Source organism: Camelus ferus, chromosome 1 (genome assembly GCF_009834535.1).
Source record: "Camelus ferus isolate YT-003-E chromosome 1, BCGSAC_Cfer_1.0, whole genome shotgun sequence".
Classification (NCBI taxonomy): domain Eukaryota; kingdom Metazoa; phylum Chordata; class Mammalia; order Artiodactyla; family Camelidae; genus Camelus; species Camelus ferus.
Window position 1 is genome coordinate 43,159,040 of NC_045696.1, and position 22,009 is coordinate 43,181,048.

The 22,009-nt window shown below is 35.7% G+C and overlaps 1 protein-coding gene across 4 annotated transcripts in view; it reads left to right on the forward strand.

The window, feature by feature from the left end:
- LOC106730093 (endogenous retrovirus group PABLB member 1 Env polyprotein-like) overlaps positions 1–22,009 on the forward strand; it is a 637,472-nt gene that overhangs the window by 593,845 nt on the left and 21,618 nt on the right. The gene's annotated exons all lie outside the window — the stretch shown is intronic.

The following is a 22,009-nucleotide window of genomic DNA, read 5'->3' on the forward strand; positions in this document are numbered from 1 at the left end:
AAAATATAATATCCAGGCATTAAATAATTGTAGCTTAGTTTTGTATAGCACCAAGCATCACAAAATTATCTAAGCATTTTATGTATATTAACACAGAATCCTCACAAGGCCCTTTATTTCTACTCGAATTACTATGAATAGTAATAAAGCTACTATTATCTCTGCTTTAGTTTTTGTAAAGTTTAGATGTAAAAAAATTTAAGTAACATATCTAAGGTCATCCAGTTTTGTAAGTAGCAGAGTTGGGCTTAAAACCCAGGCAGTCTGGTCCCACAATTCCTTTTCTTAACTACTTTGCTTCTCTTTTCTAAATTGATACTAAAATATGCATGATTCCAGGCTGTATAAATGAAACAAAATATAAAACAACATTCAATTCACATTGAAAAACAAGTCAAGGAGATAACATGCCAAGGTATTAACAATCGTTGCCTTGCAGTTGTGTGATTAGCAGTGATTTTTACTGTTATTTATACTTTTGTATTATTCCTACTGTTTCTTAAATTTTCAAATCAAACAGCAATAAAAATATTTAATAGGTGTTCATATGCATTTTTGACATATATTTACTGGATTGAATGTAACATTAAGTAAGATATGTGGTAATTTGAATTTTTATTTCGTTCTACTTAAGCTCTTATTTAATTCAAGCTTTAGGCAGCTAGATACACTAACAAAATATAAATAGATTCTGTTTTATGTAATTAACCCAGGGTCAGCATCTATTAGAGCTTAGTTTGCATAGCAACTTTGCACAACTATGGAATACTTCAGGTACTTCATGTGATGTATTTGCATATGTGGTCCTGTGTCCTTGACAGAGGAGCATATGCCAAAGGAATTTCAGCCTGTTGCCAGGCTCTCTGGATACTTGATTTTGGTTACTACCACACAGAATCATATTCACTAAAACATCAGTGGAGGGGTGGACTGGAGAGTTGTAGCACAGACCAATAAGCAGTCAGCTTAAGCACACTTAACTAGAATAAAAGGCAATCCAAGGAAAAGCAGAATTATGTGAAATGGAGCAGAGTAAGGAATCATGACTGTCTCCTTTCTCCATTTTCACATTGTGCTCCCCAGCATAAGTGTATATTATACGTAATTGCTGAGTGTTAAGAGTGGTAGAGGGAGGAAGTAGTCAAATTGATTTTTAAGCAATCATCTTTGGGGCCTTATACTGACTACAAAGACAAAATATGATACTATCTGGTCCCAATATACATGGCACACAGCCAGTTCTATCGCTCAAAACCAGACATTTAAAAAATTATTACTTCATTCATTTTAACAATATTCATTCTTCCAATCCAAGAACATGGTATGTATCTTTCTGTCTGGGTCATCCTCAATTTCTTTCATCAGCGTTTTATAGTTTTCTGAGCACAGATCTTTTACCTCCTTAGGTAGGTTTATTCCTAGGTATTTTATTCTTTCTGATGTGATGATAAATGAGATTGTTTCCTTAATTTCACTTTCCGATAATTCATGGTTAGAGTATTGAAATGCAACAGATTTCTGTATATTAATCTTGAATCCCACAACTTAGGATTCTATTTTGCATCCTGCAACTATTAGGTACAAAAGAAGCTACAAGGATATATTGTACAACACAAGGAATATAGCCAGTATTTTACAGTAACTATAAATGGAGTAAAATCTTTTAAAAATTGTGAATCACTTATATTGTACACCTGTAAATTATATACCATTGTATATCAACTAGACTTCAATAAAAAAATTATTTAATTATAATTTAAAAAGCAGCTGGGAGTTTTAAGATTTTAAAAGTATTACTTCATTCAACATTATTCTTCATTCAACATCATGGCACAGGAATATGATATACTGCAGTGTAACAGAGGCTTACATCCCTAAAATAATTTGGAAAGACTTGAGAGAAGTCCCTAAACCTTGACAAAAATTCCAAGAAAATGCAGTTAGCAATATTTCTGAGAACGTAAAGTCAGAGTTAGATCCCTCACAAAGTGGGTAATTTGAGTGCCAATATTTTGTCAAGATAACACTTTCTGGTTCAATTATTTAAAAAGTCAAAATTCCCCCTATAAACTAGAAGAAAATTAGAAGAGTTTTGTTGATGAGGAAGAACATATGAAGATAGTGTTGTCTATACAGGAGAAGGTAAAATGTCAGGGGGCACAGCTTTGTTATAGTTTCTAAAGATTAGACCTTTAAGATGTCCTCCCTGCAAAATGTTCAGGGCTAGTCTTACAGGAAATTTTGAGTTTGGTCAAGTTCATCTTTATTTTACTATGCTTTTCAATTATATATCTTTTACCCTTTTATCAAATCCAGTTTAATCATCACTCAACCCACCTTAAAATCTAAAAAACATTCAATATCAACTACTCACACTACTATGGATTTAAATCAGTGTTGTTTTTTATTTTCTTTTACGACGTGTTTACCTTTTATATTAAATCAAAGAGAAACTTCCCTTTTAAATAAGTTTTGGACACAATTGAGAAGATAAAATTTTAAGTTTTGGCATGAATCTCTTCCTGGTACTAAAATTATCTCAACAATGGTTCTGCCCTCTATCTACACATAAAACTAGCCTTGAGTTGGAGGATTCAAACAAGATCAACTTTGTCAGTACCATCTGGGCTCACATTATTAGAATAGGTTGATCAGGTCAGCTCTCATTTTAATATGGAAAAAATTAATTATAATCTAAGGCATATCATTTTAATTTAGTATACCAAAGATGTTAGTAAGGCCAAAGGTATTAGGAAAGTTTCCTGGTTCATATATATGCACATATATATGCAGAATGTCAATTCATTGTTTATAAGGCAAAACAAGAATCAGATTTTTTTTCCCTACACTTGCATTCAGTTTCTTTAATTTAGCATCAGCATTTCCTTCAAATGTCAATAATTAGTCACATGCAAAATATGGTATATATTACAACTAGCTGTCACTTGTGAAAACTTCTTGTTCACTATGGCTTAGACATGACATAAAACATAAACAACCTTCCAGTGTCATGTCACACTTCAGATGTCAACTTTGGAGCCAATTAACTTTGGAAGAATGTGTAAAAGAAAAAAAACAACAACAGTCTGATTCTAGGAAGTTAAAAAAGCAACACACATAGAGAGGAGACTGGGGACTGTGCCAGATTCTGACTGATGCCCTATGTCCCTCTTCTCCCTGACTTATTAGCCACTTTGTGACCATTTGACTTTGCCCTCAAGTCTCAATTCTGATAATTGAGTTTTTGCTGTTTTTTCTATTCTAGAATCTTCCCTTGGTTACCTGATGACTGTAATCAGCCTTATTTGCCCAAGTTTCTGGGACTTTATGTCCACCCTCCTTTCTCCCACAAAGTTGTCTACATAGATCTATCACTGTGCTGACAATGCTGGAAATTCTTCTTCATCTTTTGTTAATATTTATTAATTGCCTGTTGTGTGGCACAGAATGTTGTGTATGACTAGAGATGCAGAGATACAACACTCACTCACCTCAAGGAGTTCTGTCTAAAATAGAAAGTTATACTCTCTGTAGGTGTATCCTTGTTTTAAGGGAAGAAACCCAGAGAACCATGAGGTGAGGGGCACGTCAGTTAGACTGGCTCGGGACAGGGCTATAAATAGATGTGAAGCCTTGTTAAGGAAGTGTTCCTAGAAAAGCTGATGTTTGAGCTGATCATTGCCCGGTGTTATGACTTGACTTTGTTAAAGTAACATTTGTTAAGTGCACCACAGGGTATCCATGGTGAGTCTGGATTCAACAAAGACCACAAGAGAAATTGAAACAGATGTTTCCTGCGGGGAGTACATGGGATGCCCTGAGGAACCACATAGGCTGGTCAGGCAGGGGGCAGGTAGAGAGAGTCAAGAGGCCTGGAGTACATATCTTTGCCAGGGTCCATGGATGGAGTGCTTTGGGGTGCCCCTGGCTAAGGATGGATCAGTCGATTCAAAGCAGAAAAAGCGGTGATTTTGAAAATTCCTTATCTGAGGGATGTACAAGGGAAAGGCCCTGGGAGACGGAGGCGACTGATGATCGCAGGGGCTGTTGGGGAAGGTGGATCAGGAACCTACAGTTGCTTGAGACTCTGTGAGCACTTATCTTGGTCATGTGCTTACGTGAGGAGGCTAGTGTCAGTTTCAAGCCCACACAGGCCACTTGGCCCAAGAAAATGGATGCCGAGGCAGCAATACCATGGTAGTAGCTTAGCTAAAATCTCAACACCCAGACTCACTTTTTCTCCTGATCAGTACATCAGAAAGGCTACAGCTCTATTTTTTATTTAAAATCACCAATAAACTTACAAGAAAAAGGAGGAACTCTTATGAGTATGGTAGATTAGAGGAACAATGAACTGGGTACTATGTATAAAGATCTTTTAGTTCAAATTCAGTCTTCCTTTTGATAAACTTTGTGACCAAGGACAAATTCATTCACATCTCCATGTTTAAGTTTTTATGCAGGGAATGCCAGAGATTTGGATGTTCTCTGAATTTTCAGGTTTCATGCGGTACCTCTCAGAGGTCTTCCCAGAAGGCTGATAACCCTTTTGTTAGTGGCATTAGGTGGGAAATCTCATGAATAAGCTTTGGGTCTTCATGCCACATAACTTGTTTTCCCTGTAACTCAACAAGAAAAGATAAATATACCATCCACCAGCCGGCCTTTTCACTGCTTTTGATTGATAAGGAACAAGCTGACCTGGGACCTTTTTCACCAGAAACAGGGCTTTATAGGAGACTATGTCAGGACAGGTTTTTTTTTTTTTTTTTTTTTAAAAAAAAGAAAGAAAAAGAAAAATATATATATTTATGTGAAAAAGAGAACCACACCGTTATTTTACACTTTGTCTATCACTCATTTTCAGAAACTTGTTCCACATGGATATTACCTTGTAATAGTATCTTAACAGAATTATAGAGAATATAGTAGGAATAAAAACTTACTCAAAAGCCAAGAGCAGGAATGAAACCATGGAATATGTGGATTTGATCTTGAAAATTGTAATTTCATCACTGTGGTCATAGAAAGGACCTCAGTTCTAATAGCAGTTTTAGAGCTATTTCAGAACACCTGGCACAAGAGCTGAGCAAACAGAGCAAGTCCACTTCAGACAAATGCTTTCAAATCTTTGGAAGCTGAAAAGTCAACTGTAAAGTCCTTATTGTGCATCAGGAAAGTTTCGGTGTCTTGCTGCATTCTAGCTGATGATGTATATCCAAAATGTGTTGACTTAGCAGGATTCACACCCAGAATTCTTATTTTAGGTAATGTTTATTCACTTAACTAATTTGATGCTGTAAGAAGGAGTCAGGAGGGAGATTCAAAGAGGTTTGTCATGGTGCTTAGGTTGCTGTAGAATTAATATCTGTAAATTTCATTTCTACGAGATGTTCAACCAAGTGGGCCATGATATAAATGATCATAAAACAAAGATTGAATAATTGAAAAAATGTTTCTAGGAATTATGTGCTCTGGTGACAGTAAAAAAAAAATCAACTTCTATTCATAACTCAGAAGCTTTAAAGATTGGAAAATTGGATCTAATTATTGACATAAAAAGCAAGCTAAGGGCCTGCTGCCTTAAGAACTGAGAAGAGTCTGAGATTTCACTCCTTTGGACACTAACAATTTAGTCTGCTACTAAAGTAGTTTATAGATGATGGCAGATGAGAATCCTGGGTCAGAGAAAAGAACTTAATTGTCATGCACAGCACGAGTTTCAACATTCATACCTGTTTTTCTCATTCCCCAGATCCCACAAGGGCAACACAGAGCATCTCAAGTAGATGCTGTTCACACACTGGGTTGACAGCATGGTTGAGCAACCCTGAGTTAACTCCAATTTTTTTATATTGGGTTGTCAGCAGTCCAGTCCAATCTTTGCTTGCTCAAGAAAGGTACTATATTTTCCAAGGCCATTTGCGATACAAGCATCCTTAAAAAGATAGTTCAAAAATGATCAGTGCTCTGCTCATAACACTGAGAAAGGTAGGAGACCTATGGAAAATTGTCTCCCCAAATGCTCACACCTCAGAAAATTTTAGTGCAGCAGATGTGCAATTGGTTAGTCTGTTTATCAAGTTATGGGCATATTGCAAAATGTTGAAATCTTATTCTTCAGTTTTCCTAACTACCCTTTTGCCCACTGGCTTGGTCTTTTGGCGCTTCATATAGTTGTCTTGCACACATGGCCATTACTCTGCTGATAAGCATTTTTTTATTATATTCTCGATGACCTAGGTGGCATTTTGTTGTGCACTCAGTAGCATCTCTAATTGCTGTTAAGATTGCTATTTCTGAATATCTTATTACTCTGAATATCTTAATAGTTCTAGTTTTCAAGTTGGGAGTTGCTAATGCCCTTATAAAATGTGTGTGTGTGTTTAGCTTTATTAATTTAAGAAAAATAATGCAAATCAGGATGAGATTTGAATCCAAGTTTTTGGTCATCTTTTCATCTTACTGAGAGACTTTTAATATAGCAAAAGCAGGGTGAGCCACTGTTAGAAAAGTCCACTCTAATTCCTCCCAGGTGTACAATGGCTGGGAAAGGACCCGAGCTCCAAAAGATTTGCGTCCAGCAAAGAGCACAGCAGAATCACAGTTACACTGAGCACGTAAAACACTTCAACTGCAAGGTGAAGGACTTGTGATGAAAGTGTTTTTTCTCTCTCTGGGTAGATTAAGGATGGCTTGCACAGCTGAGTTTCAGAACCAGCTTGAATCTAATACAAGGATGACAACAAAGCCTACAGTCACATCTAAACATCCTGTGTTGAGTCCTCTGCTATTAATATTTATCTTACTCTCACTCTACTGATGTCAATGCTTAATTCACATTAGGAACAAACTACTGTTTTCATGCAAAGTTTCTAGATTTTGATTAGTACCAATTAAGATACTTAAAGAACTCAGACAATTATGATGAATCAATGAAATGGGTCAGCAGAAAAGGAAGTTCACACATTATTCAGTGTTAGAGGGACAGGAAGGAATAGTGGAGACTTGGAAAGTACACAGTCTCTGAAGAAGAGCATCTGTTACCTAGACTCAATCAGTTGTGAGAATGTGGCATGTTGACATGTATCCAATTTTTTCAACAGAAAATTCAAAATTGTAAACTCTTTCCCTTTTTTTAGGTTAGCTTGTGAGCTGCCAGTCTTAGGCCCTTGTTTTTGATAGGAAATAGGTGCTATGAAATCCTTTCATTTACTAATGAGCTACTAAATTAACCGTTCTGGTCTGAAAAGAGTTCAGGCTGTTTGTGAGAATGGAGACTGAATCATGCCTCCAGGGCTGGCTTATCACACACGGCTTTGATCTTGTGAAGAAGGCCTAAGTTATTAGTCTTTCTCATGCGAGTTTATTTGAATCAAAGTTCTCCAGTTGACAGCAGAAATGAATGGAGAGACTACTTAAAAGCAAAAACTAATAAGTTTGTTGAACTAATATCCTCAGTGGCACTGAACAAAATTAGGTCCCCAAAATGTAAGACAAGCACCCTCTTGCATAGATTCTTGCAAATTTGCACTTGGGAATGTTTGCGAAGGAAATCTATGCATGGCTTTGAACCAGTTCCTCTAATTTACTAACCTCTTAGAAGAACCCATGTTCAGTTAAAATTTTCAAATACAGAATCCAACCAATGATATGCTGAAGATTATATGGCCCATTCCCCTGAAAAGGATAACTAAATTTAGGTGTTATAGTCAAACTTCACCTTGGACTCAGAAAGTTTATTATCTTTTGGCATTAAACAAGCAACCACCTTTTTAAAATTTTCTTGACTATTCTATAATGTACCTGTAATGATTTCCACAATCAACCCTGAATCTTAATAGTGGGGAAATTAATCCTTCTAGGTATTAATTATGAAAAAGTTCTCTGGGGCTTGAGGAGGTGTTTGTTACAGTATTGAATTAATGATTAAATAATAATTATAGAATATAGTGAGTAAGATGAATACTGCAATCACAAGTACTTGCAAAATATTCTAATGTAAAATATTCTGACAGCCTCCCTGTGGTTGGCTTTAAGTCAATAGGAACTCTTAGCAAAAAGAGAGGAAGCAAGTATATTAAAAAAAAAAAGAACTTTGGAAAAATCAATTGTACCTGTCTTCATAATGATAAATCTAAGACCTGCAATATGCTGGAAGTTACAGAAGAGAATGCACGAGAGCAAAGTTTGAGGGACATCCCCCCAAGTCTTCTGCCATTACGCTTCTCCATTTGAGTGTCCTTCTTTGGGCATTAGGTGTGTGCTTAACTGAATGTCTTTGGAGGTCTAACATCATTGTATTGCTACTCCAACAGGGTGATAGTTTTAGGACATTAGTTAGCTGACAGTCAGAAGGCAATAAATATCCTAGAGATAAAATACAATACGATTAAATGGAGACAGATCTAGGCTCCTAAGTCACTTGCCAGGAAGTCTACTCCCACCACTGTACTTTGAAAAATCAGAAGACACTGCTCCTCTGAACACTTACCTTATACCCCCAGTCTTCCTTTTTTAATCCCTTTATTCATATTTAATTTCTCTCTCATGGTTTATAGTTAAATATGATTCTGTTTTCCATATTTTAAAAACCAACAAAAGCACCTCCTTTGACACCCTCACCCTGCAACCTCAGTTATCTCTCTTTTCTACCTCATGGTCAAACCACTTAAAAGAACTGTTTATATTCTCTACCTAATTTATATGGCCTTTTGTTAACTATTCAGACTATTCCATTGCGGTTTAAAGTCCCATCAATTTACATACATAGATCTACTAGATGCCAAGTAACTTTCTTGTTGATGGTTCTTAATCATATCTCTTCTTTAAAAGTATAAAATCTATACTCAAGCTTTCCAGGAAGAACATTTTCAAAGAGTTCTCCTTTCCAGGGAGGAACCAATGGATGCTGTTCCACGTGGCTACTTGACTCAGAGGGGTTATCTTACTTGACCTCTCTGCTACATAATATACACTCTTCTATTTGTCCTAAAGTTTTTAAAATGCAGAGTGTACCATATACTTGCCATGGTCTCCTTTTGGACGAGCATTTCAAGTGCTCAACAGATACTTAGGTGACTAGTAGCTACTGTATTAGACAGCACAGTCTTATACCCTTGCTCAGTTAATTCATAGTAATTTTTGTCATCTCATCTAATGCACTGTTTTTCTCAAAAATGCCTTCTGTGGTAGTCTATTTAGTGTATCTTTGATATATGGTGTCATAAGATTATTTATCATCAATAACACTTATTTCATTTTTTAAAGGTTTACACATATCAGTTCTTTATTGTAGATGCAGTCCAGACCTACTTATATGTGCCAGATCCATTTATATCTGAAAAAGGGTAGGGTGACAACATATGCAATGACCCTGTCACCTTTTCAAATATTTACTGAAAAAAATTACCTTATATTAAGCGTTAAGGTCACAGGATAGGGAATCTTAGTAGTTGCCATTAAACTACTGCAAGAGTATTTCCTGCACAAAATTATGCAAAACTTACCATTTAGTTCCTGCTAAGCAGCATACCCCTATACATCTAGAAAAACAGGGTAAGAGTGCTGAGCAACAAAGGTGGTAGACATTCGTGATTTTAAAAAATCTTTTATGGAAGTGTAATATACATGCAGAAAAATACACATATCTTAAGTGCACACAGCACTCAGATACTCAGCACCCAGACTTAGGAACCAACTATTACCAGCACATACAGCTTATCAAATACAGCTTATCACCCTTGTCCAAGGCTAACTGCTACCCTGATTTCTATCTGCACAGACAGTAACACTTACTTCCTTTTAAAATTATACATTTATATAGGGTGATAATTTGACATCCTATCAAAGCAGAAAACATGTTTTTCTTTCACCATTGTTTCCACAGACCTTAGCTCGATATCTCAGTCCTAATTGGCATCCAAAATATACATTATATTAATGGATGCACAATGACTAAGTAACTGAATGTATAGGAAGGAAAGGGAAATACTGGAATGGAAATGGAGTGACAGTGAAGACAAACTATGATATAAGACAAATAGTATGGGTTTGTACTGAGATGGGCTTAGATTTACAGTATAACTCTCCTCCTTTAGCTGGGTGTTTTGAGCATGTTTCTTAGCATTATAATAGTCATTAGTGTTGACTCTAATTAATTAGGTATGTAAAAACAATTGATTAAAACAATGTCATGACAATTGATAGGACACTTTGCTATACAATTTATCTGGGGACTACTGATGGTTGAACATTCCCCAGGAGGATAACATGGAACTCTGCTGAACTGTTAAAAACACATTATGCATGAATATGCAGATATAAGAATCCATTATGAGTCTTTGTCTTTGCCTACCAAAGTACCAAACTAATTTTTTTAAATCAGTGATTAATTAGAAGGAAATCCTACCATTTGCAACAACATGGATGGACCTGAAAGACCTTGATGCTAGATGTAGTCAGTCACAGAAGGACTCTAGTATTCCTTTTATACGAGGTATCTGAAGTCAAACTCACAGGAGAGAATAGAATGGAGGTTGCCAAGCGGAGTGGGGGAGGGATGGGAAAATGTTGTTCAGTGGGTACAGAGTTACAGATATACAAGATGATAAGTTCTAGAGGTCTACAGTACAATGTGATACTGTAGTTAACTATACAGTGCTGAGAATTTAACCATCTGTTAAGAGGATACATCTCACGCTAAAAGTTCTTGCCATGTCCACATGTAAAAGCAAGGGGACACAAGAAAACTTTCAGAGATTGGGATTTGTTTATTACCTGCGTGTAGTGATGGTATCACAGGTGTATGTGCACGTCCAAAGACATCAAAAATGAACACATCAAATATGTGCAACTTTTGTGTATTAAATATACCTCAAAATTTTAAAAAATCCATTTGACTTTACGTCAGTGATGATACAATGTGCTTATTTCTTAAATCTCCATGGTCTAGGATTAGGAAAACAAACGCTCTGAAGAGAAAATCTGCTGTAACCAGCGCTGGTTTTATCCCAAGACTGACTTACCTAGTGGCTTCAAGGGGACTACAACAGTGTCAGATTATCCTATCTGTGTCAGGGATCCCCAACACAGCCCTCAGGCACAGTGACTCACGAGAAGGGTTCCCAAGACTCAGAAACTGTTACCTCACGGTTACAGGTTACTATGATCTTGTACCCAAAGAAACGTAAACGTCCATCAAGTGCTCAGCCTGAATGGAACCAGAAGACTGCTGTGAACAAAGAGAAGAATGAAAGGGTATGTAACTGAGAGCCAGAGATACGGGCCACAGGGCCAGCTTCAGGTTAAAATCGGCAAAGGGTAAAGGCACATGGAGCCACATCAAGCAGAAACCAAGTACAAACTTCCAGGCGTCTCCTCCCAGTGGGGCTGCACAAACGTGCCTAATTTTCCCAGTAAGAGTGTGTAACAATATACACTAAGCACTGCCCATGAGGGCTGCTCACCTGAGGCTTCATATCCAGGTTTTGATTGGGAATCAGTCATGTAGGCTAACTCAAGACTCCAGACCCCTACAGCAGAACCTGGTGTTCATCAAAATCGCACTGCTAGCATAAACTGCCTGGTCAAACCGGTACAGCAGGGCCCTAAGCCCCAGGCTTAGGAAAAAACTCTTACCAGGCAGAATATTCCAAGGGCTCAGAGCTCAGCAACAGGAAGATGGCCAAGAGCTAGTCCTGAAAACAGGACTTTGGGAAATGTACAGGATTTGGCCCATGCAGGCCTGCTGAATTAATCCTTTCCTATACAATATCCAAATACAGCAATATCTGGACCAAAAATAGAAAGGGACTTTCACCTCTGGTGTCTCTTTCTCAGCAGCCTGGAACCCATTCTTAGGACCTTTCTCAAGTCTAAAAAACTGTTTCAACCAAGGAAAACGGGATATCATGATTGGCTTTAATTGTGAATGGGTCTTCACCTTACCTGAGGGGAATGAAAGCACAACTGGCATTCTATTAGGGTGGGGTAAGGGGAGAAATGACTATTGAATCAGGCAAGTAATATTTTCCACAGCACACTTTTTAATATTATTGATGCTGGATAGAACAAAACGTAAAAGCATAATCAGTGAGACTACGCTTGGACTGTTTTTACACACACGCACATGCATATGTATCGGTACATACCTCTACCTACATATACATATATGTATCTATAGACACATATGTATATATATTTATACCTTTATGTATATATTTATATCTAAATATCTATATAAGTCATGCTTTATGTTAAAATATGATAATAGCAATAAACTGAAAGTTTACAATAGGTTACTTTTAAATATTTTTACAGTCAAACTTCGAGATCCTTTGCAGTACCATCTCTTTTTTTCTGAATAAACCAATGTCTCATTTTCCTATCCTTGCCTCTAAGCCTCTTTTCAGTTCCCCAGAAAATGATTGTTAAAAAGTCGTGAAATATGAATGCCCCTCTGGATCCAGCTTCATTAATTCACAGTAGCTTATGTTCCTACATCCAAGCTTTCAGAGAAAATTGATGTACATAAAAATTGTCTCTTGCCCTGAATACGTTTTACTTGTCTTTTAATGCTTCCTGCTACCCTTTGTCCTGGCGACTAATGCTCTCATCATTCACTCTAAATAAATTAATTCATTTTATATATTTTTGAACTAACTTTACAGATACTTGAAATTTGTAAGTTTGATTTCAGAAAATGATCTGTTTGACTCGAAGTAATAATCAACTTTTTAACTCTAGACAGAACATTTTGAGAAGGAAGATCCTCAAATCGTCTAGTTATATAGTAACTCCACACAAAATTCTTCATACGTTCCTTGCTAAGCTGCCTGTCTCTTCTGCTGTTGTTTCCTTATCCCTTTAGAAAGAACTCAACTATAAGCTTTAAAAACCTGAGGAAATAATAAAATTTTAAAAATAGAACCTCGTCAAGGAGATAATATATTTAATTACAAACCAGAATATGACTGAGACATTCGAGGATTTTCATAAAGTGAGCCCCACATGCTCCTCTAACCTATGGCTGACCTTCTCCCCTGTGTTCCTCTCACCTCCACATTGCACACAGGCCAGTATTCCGAATTCCTCAATGGTCTGGGGAGGTTTTCCAGTCCTTTATTTCTTTTCAATTGTTATATTCTTTGACTGTCCAGTCCCTGTCTGTATTATCTCGTCCGCTTGGGTACCTCCTACTCTCCTTTCTTTAGTTAGTTCAGACGTAACATTTTGCCAGGGGCCTTTCTGATTTCCCCAGGACAGAATTCATTAGTCCCTCTTCTAAGGCTTCACAACACCAACGACAAATCTCTACTAGATTGTATCACATTATACTTACATTTCTACCCCTTTAATACCTAGCATGAAATCAGGCTCATAGTAGATAATCAGTAAATCTGTGGACTGAGAGAATTTTAAGGAAGTTCTCCAGAGGTAAACAAAGGGCTGTTATAAATTAGGTAACAGAGTGATTCACATGGGCGGGGGGAGGACAGCAATGTTGTGGCCTGAAGAAGCCCTCACAAGAAGAAGTATGTAATGATGGTCCTTAAAAAAAATAAACAAACAGAATTCCACCATCTGGAGAATTACAGGAAGAACATTACAAACAGGAGTTAATAGAGTAATTCATTTCATTCATTAGATTTTTTTTCTAGCAACAGAAACTCATAGGGACAGCTTAAATAAAAAATATAAGCCTATTCTTAATCTCCAGAATATATAAACAGCTCCCACAACTTAATAAGAAAGAAACAACCCAATCCAAAAATGGGCAAAAGACCTAAACAAGCAATTCTCCAATGAAGACATAAGAATGGCCAATAGGCACATGAAAAAAATGCTCAATATCACTAATTACAAGACAAATGCAAGTCAAAACTACAATGAGATATCACCTCATACCAGTCAGAATGGCCATCATTAAAAAGTCCACAAACGATAAATACTGGAGAGGGTGTGGAGAAGAGGGAATCCTCCTACACTGTTGGTGGGAATGTAGTTTGGTGCAGCCATTATGGAAAACAGTGTGGAGATTTCTCAAAAAACTAAAAATAGACTTACCATATGATCCAGCAATCCCACTCCTGGGTATATATCCAGGGGGAACTCTAATTTGAAAAGATACATGCACCCCAGTGTTCATAGAAGCACTATTTACAATAGCCAAGACATGGAAACAACCTAAATGTCCATCGACAGATGACTAGATAAAGACGATGTGGAATATTTATATAATGAAATACTACTCAGCCATAAAAAATAATAAAATAATGCCATTTGCAGCAACATGGATGAACCTGGAGAATGTCATTTTAAGTGAAATAAGCCAGAAAGAGAAAGAAAAATACCATATGATATCACTTATATGTGGACTCTAAGAAAAAAAAAAAAAAGACAAACTTATTTATAAAACAGAAACAGACTCACAAACATAGAAAAGAAACTTACAGTAACCAGTGGGGGAAAGGGGTTGGAAAGGATAAACTAGGAGTTTGAGATTTGTAGATACTAATATAAATATATAAAATAGATAAGAAATAAGTTTATACTGTATAGCACAGGGAACCATATTCAATATCTTGTAGTAACCTATGGTAAAGAATATGAGAGTGAATGTATGTATGTTCCTATGTGACTGAAGCACTATGCTGTACACCAGAAGTTGACACAACATTGTAAACTGACAGTACTTCAATAAAAATATATTTAAAAAAATGTAAGCCTATTAAGAAGGTATGTATACTTATTTCTCATTGAACCAAAGGCAGGCCTTACAAATGTCCTAACTTGGGGAAGAAAATCCTGCTGAGACTTACTCTTTCTCTTAAAAACCTACTTTCTCCGTTATTCTAGTCTACACACAGGTAGGGCAGGTATAGGGGACAAGGGGAACATGGTTTTAAGTTAAATTTAGCCCCAAAAATACCACTCTGGAGTGGATCAAGTAGGAAGTCTCAGAGAGCCCACAGACACACATGAACTCTTATCAATAAATATGAGATCCCATCTTCTCCATACTTGTCCTAAGAATGAACTCTTCATCTGGCTGAGGCCTGTTTTCATTCCCCCTCACCCCACTTCCCTTGAAATATGCATAATTTTCTAATACTGATCTAGTATACAGCCACATATTATGAACTTAAGTATTTCTTAAGTTCTTCCGAAACTCTCTTAACCTATTTCTAATAGGTTATTCAGGAAGCTTCTGAGAGCCTGTCACCTGAACCTCACTAGCCAGACCTTCAACCAGGTCAACACTACATTACAGTCAAGGAAGGCTGTAAGAACCCTTCTCTTTATCAGCCTCTGGCCCTTGACCTAAATTATGTATCTCTGCATTAATCACGATATATTTTGGCTAAGAATTCCTTTTATTCTTGGAAAGATTATAGAATTCCATTATCTAATATGGTAGCTACTAGCTATGTGTGCTTTTCTTTTTTTCACTTTTAAAATAAAAACTAAATAAAATTAAAATTTCAGTCTTTCAATTACATTAGCCATACTTCAAATGTGCAATTGTCAGAAAAATTCTGTTGGTATTTTTGCCCACAAGAATTGAGTTAATGGCCCCACTCGCACTTTCACTCTCTCAAGGAGCCCTACATGGATTGACTTCCACTACCTATCTTGTCACTTGTTTACGTGAATTTTCCATATCCTCCAGAGATGTTACTGGGCACTAAATAAATAGTATTTGTAAAAATAATTTGAATTTACTACTCACCTAACCACAAGATATTAATATAGGGTGATTTGGGGAATGCTTTTGCCTTATGATGTTTTCTTCTGTATGAACAGAAATTTTTAATAGTATAAAAGTCTTGGCCTTACTCAGCTCCATTAATTATTTCTATTCAGAAAGGAGGAGTTATCTAGTTTATTGATTTGGTTAGGATGAGAAACTGAAGAAACTTTGCCATGGTTCTTTCTCTGGGAAATCATCTGCCTTTATGATGCATGTGCTGTCAACTGTTCCCAGTCAAGTGATGTCCCTCCTTGGTGGGTGCACCTACAGTGGTCTGTGGCCCCTGGTGACTAAGTCTTCCAGCATCAGTAAACCCACTAGACCAGAGATTTCCAATATCCACTTTATCACTAATAATCGTGATTGTTTTATCTGTCGTATTTCTTATGTTTTAATTTCTTGAAAGCTCAAGTAAGCAAGATGCTTTCTATTAATGGGACACGACCAAACAGATGAGATGAGATAGGAATTTCTCCCTAAAAGAAAAACAGGTGCTATCAGTAAAAGCAGTATTGCCTTTGTATGTTGTTAACATCTATCTGAAGACTGTTTTTCTATTATCCAAACTACAAAGTAAAGTGCACTTACTTGAAAATAATGGAGGAAATTACCTCTTTGTACAGAAATTTAAGTATTTATAAACTCACATTCAGCTCTTTAGGAAAAATAAAATGAATTTCAACTTCTGGTATTTTTTTTCAGGCTTATGAAGTATATAAACCTCCTTTGTGCAAACTTTGTGCAAACAGCAGTTTCTTAGATGCCGTCTCTATTTTTAAAACTTTTTTTTATCATTTGACCTCTACAGGACTGGGGGAAGTATTTCTCTAGGTTGACATCAGGAATCAGAAAGACTGTACGTTTCTTAATAGGTGTAAGTCTGCAAGCAGCAGAAAACACTACAGGCCTTTTGAAACTTAACTCTCATAACATTTAAACATTAAAGCATAGATTTAAATATTTTCTTGCTAAGATAACATGATGAATGCCACATTGCAAAAAAATTTGACCTCATTTATTTGAAAAGAAATAATCTACCATGAAACTGACTTAGCCTTGGCAGAAAATCAAGAATTCCTTGACACAGGCTAACCCATGCTTGGCAACATGAGCTACAGGAATTTATCTGATGTGCTTCTACAAACCTCTGTGAATCATATCCCTACTTTTATCATCATCAAAATGAAAAGTTAAAAAGAGCAATTGCTTATTAAAGATGACATGGGCTTTGCCATGTCAAACTCAAATTGAAAATGCCAACTTCTTATTCAAGCCAAATACCAGTATCTTACTCATTTAAATATATTTTTAAGCAGAATTAACTTGCCTCTTTTGAGTTTTACTTGCCCAATTTGCATTTTTGTCTTTTTTTTTTTAAGGAAGCCCTTATTTTCATTTAAAAACTTGGAGTATGGCAATATTTTTTTTTAATTGACCCTACATTTTTGGGAAAGTAAATCTATTTTCAGTACAAACCAAAGCAAATGGCATGAAAATATTGTGTCTTTATGTACATTGTACATAGAAAGCAGGAAATATTAGGCAGGTCTACAACTCATCAGGTTCTTAAAATTGTATATAAAACAAAAAATTAAGAAGCAAAAGCAGAGAGTTGGTTTCTTATTTGATTAACATAATAAATTAAGAATTACTGTTGAAAAATATTTTACTCAGCATATGAGATTTTGGACATGTGATGTTTGAAGTTAGTCATCAATTTTGAAGGCTTAATTTAGGATACAATCTAGCTTGCTACATTTTACTTGGAATAAATGTAAGAATAAGATGTAGCTAAATTCAGGTATATTAATCTATAATGAGATGGTCTTTAAAAAATTATGAGGCAAAGGAGGCAAGAATATACAATGGAGAAAAGACAGTCTGTTCAATATGTGGTGCTGGGAAGAGGACGGATACATGTCAAACAATAAGATTAGAACATTTCATCACACCATATGCAAAAACAAACTCAAAATGGATTTAAGACCTAAATATAAGAACTGAAACCATAAAATTCCTAGAAGAGAACATAGACCAAACACTCTGACATCCTAAGGCAAAAAATAATTAAATAAAAGCATAAATAAACAGGACCTAATTAAAATTAAAAACTTTTGCAAAGCAAAGGAAACCATCAACAAAATGAAAAGACAACCTACGAACAGGAGAAAATATTTACAAACGATATGACTGACAAGGGGTTAGTATCTAAAATATATAAAAAGGTCATACAACTCTATCACAAAGCAAATAATCCAAAGAAAAAATGGGCAGAAGACCTGAATAGACATTTTCACAAAGAAGACACACAGATGGCCAACAGGCACATGAAAAGATGCTCAAAGTTGCTAACCAAAAAATGCAAATTAAAACCATCATGAGATACAATCTCACACTTGTCAGGTAGCTATCATCAAGAAGTCTACAAACAACAGATGTTGGAGAGAATGTGGAGAAAAGGGAATCCCTATACACTGCTGATGGGAATGTAAATTGGTGCAACCACTGTAGAAAACTATATGGAGGTTTCTTTAAAAAAAACTAAAAATAGAACTATCATATAATCCAGCAATTCCACTCCTGGGTATATATCTGGAAAAAGTGAAGACTCTAATTCTAAAAGATACATCCACCCCAATGTTCATAGTAGCACTATTTACAACAGCCAGATATGGGAACAACCCAAGTGCCCATCAACAGATGAAGGGATAAAGAAGATGCTGTATGTATATACAATGGAATATTACTCGGCCATAAAAAATAAAACAATGCCATTTGCAGCAACATGGAAGGACCTAGGTAATACTATGCTTAGTGAAATAAATCAAAGAAAGAAAAATACTATGATATCACTTATATATGGAATCCAAGAAATACTACAAGTGACTATACATGCAAAACATAAGAAAACTCACAGATATAGAAAACTAGTGGTTACCAAAGGGGAAAGGGAAAAGGGAAGGGCTAGTTAGGGGTATGGCATCAAGAGAACCAAACTACTATATATAAAATAGATAAGTAACAAGAATATATTGTATAGCACAGGGAATTATAGCCAATAACTTGTAATAATTTTAACAGAGTGTGATCTGTAAAAATATTGAATCACTATGTTGTCCACCTCAAACTAATTTTGTAAATCAACTAGACTTTAATAAAAAAAAGTTGTCAACACCTTATTAAACATTTAATCATTTATTGTCTTACACTACATGCTACTGTATTTTGACAAATCTTATTACTGTGGTAGACCATGTATTAGAATGTTTTATGATTACTTAAGATATCTTTTTTTTTTAGTGTTCAACAAGTCTTGGTAGAGAATACAGTAATATTCTAAAATGAATAACCTACTTGGAGAAATAATACGGTACATGAAGCAACTAGAAAACACTATAAGCCAGAGACCAGTCTGAGATGATACAGTACACACAGAAAAGAAAATCAAACAGAGACAAATCAAGTGAGTGAGATTGAAGGAGGAAATGGATTCGGTGCTGGACATAGAGGAAAGGCAGCATCTGGCTTATCTGCGGGACAGCGTAAGCAATAATAACACAACTGATCGGAACATTCGTGGTTCCCATAGAGAAGCCGGCCTCACTGCAGAGGCAATCAAGTGAGCCTGAGTGGGAACTAGGGGTGAGGAATTTTAAAGAGGCACAACCAACTGAAAGTGATGTTTCTAAAATATCCACCTGAAACCAGTTTGAAAATGGCAAGAGTTTGGTGGCAGCAAATATAATTATCAACTTACTGCAATTATATAAATGTAAAATTTTCAAATTCTGAACTAACATGATAATAACAATATACAGAAAGAAACGCATAGGAAAGACGATAAGGGGAAAACCTTTATATAATTAATTGCCTACAGGGAGGAAAACTATCTTCCCAATAGGATGGTTCGTTTTGAGCGCTACTATATTACACGAATAACTATTTCTGTCTTCCTTTCCCTTGGTTTACCAGTTCAAAATTTGTTGCATGATATGTAAGGAACATAGAATACAGAAATGAAAGCATTATTTTTCTTTTGTTATTTATCCATACCTAGACTATTCATATCAAATTCAAGAATGTTTTAAAAATAGAAAATATTTTTATAATATACATACTTACCAAGTTTAAAGTTTTTATGTTTCCTGAAAAACTAATTCCTCAATTATTTCAGACATGATTCAATTAAATTGTTTTATTAATTCCTATATAACAGAAAAATTAATGTGACATCTTTAATTTTACAATAATTTGCCAATGAAATTAATACTCTTATGTAACATTCACCACAGTGGGAGGGGGGGAATTCTGTATGGAACAAAATAAACTCAATTGCTGCAAAGACTGAGGCAAAGCAAGTAAAGACTAATTCTATGAAATAAAATTCTTAAAGTGAAATCTTTAACTTAAATGCTGTAACCTATTTCTTTACAACATTCAGAAACAGATGCTACAATTAATGGATAGAAAAGTGTTAAAGAAACAGAACAATGTCTCTGACATAACTGGTTTACTTCAGCAGTGAAAAAATATCATTTATTGTCTTTAACTTTACTAAAGTTTTGACTTGCTCTTTAAGTATTGTTATTTTAAGCAATTAATTTCCCAATATACTTGTAATTAATTTTCCAATATAGTTTTGGAAAGTATAAGTCTGAGACCAAGAAAGAGAGAAATGGGTAAAAGTCATCTTTAACAAGAATATTGCTTTATTGTGTCATACACATCTGGAAGCATGCATAATCCTGTAGAAGAGTCCTTTCTGTTTCTGATTTAGGAGACCAGCTTTATGATCTGAAAAGCCTCAAGCCCTATAGCAATAATTCTAATGAAAATAGGACTTGAATCTATAAGGAAAAAAATTACATACACTTCTGTTTGACAGTTATGATTATAGTCATAAACAAAAATAGTTACCCTGAAGCATCAAGACATCTAAGTAGTAAGCCATGTGTTCAGGGTCTGAAAGAAATCAAATACCTAATGATGGCCTTGTATGGACATATAATTGTTGTTATTTTTTCTGTAAGTAGACAGTGCTGTTTCTTTCTGTATTAACATGGAGAATTTCAAAAGGAGATAAATCTATAAAGGTACTGAAAATATGGGCCATGAAACATTTATAAATTGATGTGTTTAGTGTGTAGCACTAAGGTTATAAGATAATAATTAAAAGGAAAATTTGAATTCAGCTTGGTTTCTCTGTGGCTCCACAACTTATTGCATAAATAGAGGCAAGTTACACTACCCAGGCTTCATTTTTTCATCTGCAAATAGGGATAATAATAATAAAATATAGTGTTATGAGGATTGGCTGAATATTTCTTAAGGCTCTCAGAACAGGACTTACTTCCTGGCATTTACTGGTGACAGTTATATTAATTATTATTATTCACTTATTATCTGACACAGCCAGGCATGGCTTTTTCAATGGGAGCAGGATAAGATATATTGAAGAAGGTTCAGATGTGAAACTAGACTTGCCCATCAAAGTAGGAAAAGAACAGAGGGGACAGATGCAGGACAAATGGAAATAAATTCCAGACTTGCAGTTAGAACTTGGTATCATATCATCCCCCATCATAACAAGTTCAATGCATTCAGTTTCCTCTTGATCTGAGCACATGATGAAGTAGTTCATTGGAATTTGAGGCCCATGCTACAACAGATAGATAAAATTAAAATCCAACTCAGTGCAGTTAAGACTAAAGAAACACATAGGAATTGAAACCTACCCAGGAGGTAAATTCTTCTCTCTCCTCTTATATCTAAGTCATATGTATACACTTAAATTAATAACTTTTGAAATTGTTTCTCTATGTATACATATGTATATGTAATTTTAAGTCTTTTATACTTTTATACTTAGAAACTTGCAAACAATTAAGGAGTTAAGGATGTGTACCTCACTAAAGACACTTGGGCTCCTTGTCTGCATGGCTAGAACCACAGCCCCCTCAGGTACTCATTCCCATAACCAGCTTAGATTGTGTTTCCTCTTTTAACTGCATAGTTATGCTTCAGTTTGCTTATCCTTCTTCCCCTTCACATTACCACCCTGGAAATTCTCAAATTTGTTTAAATACAGCATTCTACTTCCTTCCTCAAATACATCGGAGACACTAAACACCCTGGAGTGAAACATACAACCAAGTGGAATGTGTCAGCCATGGACGTGCACACACATCTCAGCTCTCCCTCAGGAGAGCCTGCTGCCCTGAGCACATGGACTGAAGCCTCTGCCTCCAGCACCTG